The following is a 6,527-nucleotide window of genomic DNA, read 5'->3' on the forward strand; positions in this document are numbered from 1 at the left end:
AGCCTCTCCACTTCCTCCTTCAGCTCTGCCACCAGGCAGAGCAGATCATCCACCTGGTCACATCGCACACAGGTGTTGTCTCTGCCGCCCTCCGCTACAGCCGACAGGCTGAGGCACTCCCTGCAGCCAGAGACCTGGACAGCTGAGTGTTTGCGCGAGGCCTCTGTCTGGGTCGCCACATTCCTTCTGGCAACGGCTTTTGGCCGAGTAGACACCATGGCCGGTCCTCTTCTGGGAGGGCAACGACTACCAGTTGAGTCGGCCGCTAGAGCCAGGAGGGGGACTGCGCCCTGCCCGCGCTAACTGCCGCGCTACGCCCTGTTCGCCGCGCTCCGGGTCGCTCGCGCTCCCTGGGGGCTGCTCTTCTACGTGGGGAGGTTCGGCCGCCGCCCCTCTTGTCCCCGCCCACGCTGAGTCAGCGCTGCCGCTCGTCAGGGGCTCCCTCCTCTGGCTCGGGGCGGGGTCTGGGGCACCCTCTCACCCCCTGCGCTTTTGCCTTCGCGGTTTTTGCCGTGGTTTTGCCGCTTCAGGAAGGGTCCCCCGGCACCATCCTCCACTCCGGAGCCCTTCGCCTCGGTGGCTTCGGTGGCTAAGGCTACTTAAGCCTTAGCTTAAAAATTCATCTGCTTGCTTTCTTCAGTTTGGCCCTCCGTATTTGGATCCTGTCGCAGCGCTTCACTAGACCATTCAGCTGTTCTTAACAAGTGCATTGATAACATGAATACTCTGCAAAGACATCAAAATAATTATTTTGCTGGCCCTTGACTCTTTCAGATATCTTCTTTCTTTGCAGCTGATGGTATTATACATTTGTGTTATTCACAGGCAAAAAGTGAAATGAAGTGCCGTTTGCTTTCCTGACATACACTAGAGAAGTGGCTCTTGCTGCACCATCTCTTGGGAGTAATGTAATAAAAAGCCCACTTTTGGGCTAACCTATTCAAATTGGCCCTCAGAGCCTCTAGATACAATCTTGACATTTGTATCTATAGCCTTTCCATCCTTACCTTCTAAATAAAATGTAAAATAAAACTTATTTAATTTAGCTGAAGGTAAATTTAATGCTGCAAAATTATTGACTTGAGAATTTAAATTTAAACCCTCTCATCAGAGAAATAGTGCAAGCTTTTTAGCAAAATTCTGCCTGCGGGTGTAGCACATGATAAATGGAGCAGAGTGTTCCCATCACATTTTATGTGGCTTATAATTTTCTGTGATCAATGTCCACTCATTTATCTTTGTCTCCCTAATATGCACATCCTGACTACTCCTTTTCTTGCACCTTTTGCCTAGATTCTCCATCTTCTTTAGGGCACTTGGTTTCAGCTTTATTAAAATTTATGGACTATAGAAAATTATTTCAGACTACACCCTTTCCTCAGCTTGCGACAACGGTGTGCATGAATATACATTCAAATGATTTATACTAAAAGGTTTCCTAAAATATCAGATTATGTTCCCTACTCAGAAACATTGTCTCCCATTAATTTTTGTGAGGTTTCTGCTGAAGATGTGACTATAATGTAACATTTGCTTTACTATAGTCAAATTTACAATATTAAAAATAAAAGAATTGATTATGGTAACAAAGCTAAGGAGGCAAGGAAGAAAGAGAAGTGAGCAGGTATAGATTTACTAAACTCAAGTATCTGTAACATTCATTATTAACAATGGAGAAGAAACCTAAACATGTATTTAAAATGATCGTTAATAAAATTATTATAATTCCATAGAAAATATAGGTCTTTATAAGCTTGCTCATCTCTTGGCTGAAGTATGCTATATTACAAATATTTCTACACACTTGAGAGATGGAGAATATTTTGCTTACCTTTATGGTCAAGTAAATTAAAGAAATCACAGGAATTTTTATCTTCTGTCATCCAAACCATCTGGAGTAGGATACTTACATGAATCAGGGAATTAGGTATATAACTAAGAAACTTGTTTTGTTCCACTTTGTTCTGCCACTGCCTTTCAAAGTAAGTGCAACCCATCCCACAACAGAATGATCAGCTAATTTTGTGAGGCTATAGCCTATTCGATTATCAAGCCATTAACCAAAAATACTCAGTAAAACTTGAAAAGACATCTTCAGAATAGATTAACTCCTCATCTGGTACTACAACAATGCTATTTAAATTTTGTAATCACTTGTGCATTTGTCTTTTCCTGGCTACACTTAAACAGTACATTAACCTGTTTATAAGAGGGTTAATTAAAAAAAAAAAAAAAAAAAAAGTCTTACTTAAGCTGTACGCAGTCAGGTTTAAGCAGTCAGTCACTTTGGACTCTTTCCTGGGGACTCTGAGCATGTGACTCCTTACAAAATTAATTTTGCAAAGTCACCGAAGTCCTGCCTGTGCACTAATTGGTGGTTTTGTGGCTATCTGTACTCCTGCTCGAAGTAGAAAAAATCTGTCATGAGTGTCCATAAGTAGCTCTGCAAAGCAAGAACTTGTACCTACGTTAACTAATAAAGCATTCACCCGCTTGTCTTAGGCCAGGTATAAAGAACTCAATTTACCATTTGGCTTCAGGTCTTGATATTCAGTCATGGCTTCATGACATGAATTATTAATACACTAAGACTTAGGATATATGTAAAGGGCTCTGCCAAAAAATGAAAGTAACATTGCTAGAAGGTTACAGAAAAAGCATTAAGAGAGCATGAGTTTAATGGAAAAACTCTAGTACAAGTGGAAAATAGGTTCATTTTATAAACACAAAATTATTCTAATTTCTTATTTAAAAAATTAAGCATACACTGAGATACAATGGTACCAATAGATACAATAACATCCAGCAGAATATTCTTTGTAGACTGAGATGTTCATTGTGAGTGCTATGTCCTTATATCACAGCAAAGGAAAGACAATGCAAAACAACCAGTTAGACATGAACAGGCTGGGCTTTGCTTCAAAAATTAATTTACTTGAATTAATAGCAGAATTACCCATGATAGAGGAATTACTCGAAAGCAGACTTGAAATTTAACAAATTCAATAGGTGATCAAGTGTTCACTGACATATTTAATAGTTATGCTTCTTTATAGCTTTTAGAAAAGACTTCAAACTAGATAACTTTGTTCAGACCTACTCCAGTTACTCCAGGTTTGTGCTACCTTTTCAAATTCTCTTTCTCCATTTTCTTCTAAATATTTATCATTTCTTCTAACATCTGGCCAATTTTTAAGTAGCCTTTTTATTACCAAGCATACTGTATAATCAGTCTGATTGGATGTTCAGAGAATAAACTCAAATTTTATTGCCTTTATTTAAAGTTGAACTACATCAGCTTACTTCGTGAGCAGGATAGCTGATACATTTTATTTTGCATGGATAAGAATGAAAAACCTAGCCTAAAATACAGTTTGTATTTGACAAAATTTTTTTTTTTTGGTTGGTTTATTGCTTTTTTTTCCTCCCTCTATTGGACAGTATGGCTGCCGAAACACAAGTTTTTTTCAGTTAAATTGCAGCTAATTTTCAGTGACTCAAAAGTAGAAGTATACTCTGTGGTAATGCTTACTTCTCAGTACTACAAAAGATGTTTTATGACAGATTAAGGGAAACTTTTTCCTTTTCACATACACTGAAGCTTTAAAGCTTCACTTTTGAAATTGCAGCTGTCTCCTTGATCTTGAACACTTTGGCAGGTGCTTTCACACTTTTTATTAAGTCAACCTTGGGATTACCTTTCCCTTCAAAGTTTTGAAACCTTTACAGAGAAAGAAGGCAGCCCACTTTTGAAATTTGCAATGGAAGACAGAAAGCAGGAGCAAAATCTTTAAAAATATTGTCACTGGGAAGCTCAAAGGAAGGCATTATTTCAACTTCATAAGAATCAATGACATCAAGCAAATGCTACATTTGTTTAGAAAGATAGATGATGATCAGACATCAAAAGGTTATCTGAAGATTAAAACCTCTAACTCTTCAAAAGGTATTTTTTAAAATGCAAACTTCGACAGCATAACAGGTGATCTAAAAATGAAAACTCTCAGATTTTAAAAACATTTATCTTCCTAAATAATTATAAAATGTGTAATTTATAGTGCTGTACACACATGAGTAACTATTATTTACAATACATTTCACATTTTACAACAAGTAATTCTGTCATTTAATGTTAATGATAAGTCCCTAACTGATGTCCTATCTGGTAAATACAAAGAAGGAATACCAGAAATAAGTAGATCAAGTTATATGGGGCAATTTTTTCCAAAGCACATCATTGATTCCCGTGCCTGCATGTTATTGCCATTTGGGCTGTACTCAAAATCACCCTCTAGCTGTGGAAGCCAATATCAGGAAGTGAATGTGTGACATCTATATATAAAGGACAACTGCAATTTTCAAAGCAGAAGAAGGGGTATAGGACCATCTTCTTACTGGAAGTTAACATAAACCCAAATCTAACTCCCTTTGGCCCTTTAAAAGCCTAAAATTTAAGTCATATGAAGCATTATCAAAATTAATAGATTCAATAAATTATGCAGCCAGGAAGCCCTGTCACCATCACCCTTGATCACCACCTGCATGACACAGACCGTAGGAAATTCCTGAATTAGTTCCTTCTGCGATTCCAATGGACATGGTTTAATTGGAGTATATCTTTTCCAGAGTACATCCAAACAAATTGTTTTTAGCAGTTGTTAGATCATTAAACACAAGGTACTGTATCATTCAATTCTCCAAATCAAGATGTTATGCAGTACCAATATTTGCAGAAGTCTCTCTGTATTTATCAGTTGGTTTTCATCATTGTTATGTGAATTCCTATAATAAAGATACCAGGTTAGTTTTACAACATTTATTTTATGTAAAACATATGATGTTAATTAATGTTTTGCTCCTTAAGTCTTCATTAACTTAATTTCTTGATAGCCATCCCATTCCTTTGTGTGTCATCACTGAGTGCAGCAGGGATCATTCCCCTCCAGACTTTGAAGATTTTGGCAAAATGTGTGTATTTTTTTACTTCTCTCAAGCGTCTTCACCTTTCCGGAATTCATTAGATCTGCCCAAATGATCTAGAGAGTTCCAAACAAATTTATTTTTTTTTAAATTCTGATAAATACTGATATATACATACTGTTATTTACAGGCATATATACATATATATGTATACATATATATACACATATATAATCATGTGGTCTGCTAATTTAAAAAAAGACAGCTTTAGGAGTTACTCCTAGTTAATTCTAGAACAGAAACTACTCTCTGTCACTGGCACCATCATTAATAAAAATACATTACCTGGCTATTTTCCAGGAAAATATGAATAATTCTGTTTTTTCTGCAATATTGGCAATTCTGTAACTCTACAATTTATTAAAGGTCCAAAACCTACTGAGCATACCCTTTAAACCAGATGTGTTTCAGATATTAATTCTTAGAGACCTTAATTCTCCTGGCCACATATTTCCACTGTGTGCTTAAAATCCTCCACCATTTTATATTTTGCACTTTCTAGTACCTAGGGTATAATTATTAATTTTCTTTTTCACCTATGTGGTGGTTTAACCCGGTAATACAGCTCAGCCCCACACAGCTGCTCGCTCACTCCCCCCCGGTGGGATGGGGGAGAGAATCAGAAGGACAAAAGTCAGAAAACTCGTGGGTTGAGATAAAGACAGTTTAACAGGTAAAGCAAAAGCTGCGCACACAAGCAAAGCAAAACAAGGAATTCATTCACTGCTTCCCATCGGCAGGCAGGTGTTCAGCCATCTCCAGGAAAGCAGGGCTCCATCACACGTAATGGTTACTTGGGAAGACAAATGTCATCACTCCGAACGTCCCCCCCTTCCTTCTTCTTCCCCAGCCTTTATTGCTGAGCATGACGTCATATAGTATGGTATATCCCTTTGGTCAGTTTGGGTCAGCTGTCCCAGCTGTGTCTCCTCCCCAACTTCTGCACCCCCAGCCTACTCGCTGGTGGGGCGGTGTTAGAAGCAGAAAAGGCCTTGACCCTGTGTAAGCACTACTTGGCAATAATGAAAACATCCCTATGTTATCAACACTGCTTTCAACACAAATCCAAAACACAGCCCCATACAAGCTGCTATGAAGAAAATTAATTCTATCCCAGCCAAAACCAATACAACATATTACTTTAATTCTATTTTTATTTTTTATCGCCACTTCTCCTTAAAGGTAGCCCAATTTCTAAAGCCAGTATGGAAGCTCTTTTAACATGGAATTGCCTTTTTTCTATTTAACAATTAATGCTGTTAGATATTTCTCAATTATTATTACTACTTCTTAGTTTCAACTTTTTCTCCTAGTCGATTTGCATCAAAATAATTTAGCTTCTGAAGTGCCAAAAATTTACACTTCTGGTTCAGACTTTGCTCTCTATGCACATAATGTGTGTCATCAAGTCATTGTCACCTGAAACAGCAGCTGCAAGTTTTATAGTTCTGTGATGAACTTACCTTTGTTGCTCTAAAACACAGACTAAAGCAAATTTTACTGTGATGTATGCAGCTCTTTCTAAAGTTAGGAAAATGCCGTCTCTA

This window comes from Pygoscelis adeliae, unplaced genomic scaffold (assembly GCF_000699105.1).
Source record: "Pygoscelis adeliae isolate BGI_AS28 unplaced genomic scaffold, ASM69910v1 Scaffold140, whole genome shotgun sequence".
Classification (NCBI taxonomy): Eukaryota; Metazoa; Chordata; class Aves; order Sphenisciformes; family Spheniscidae; genus Pygoscelis; species Pygoscelis adeliae.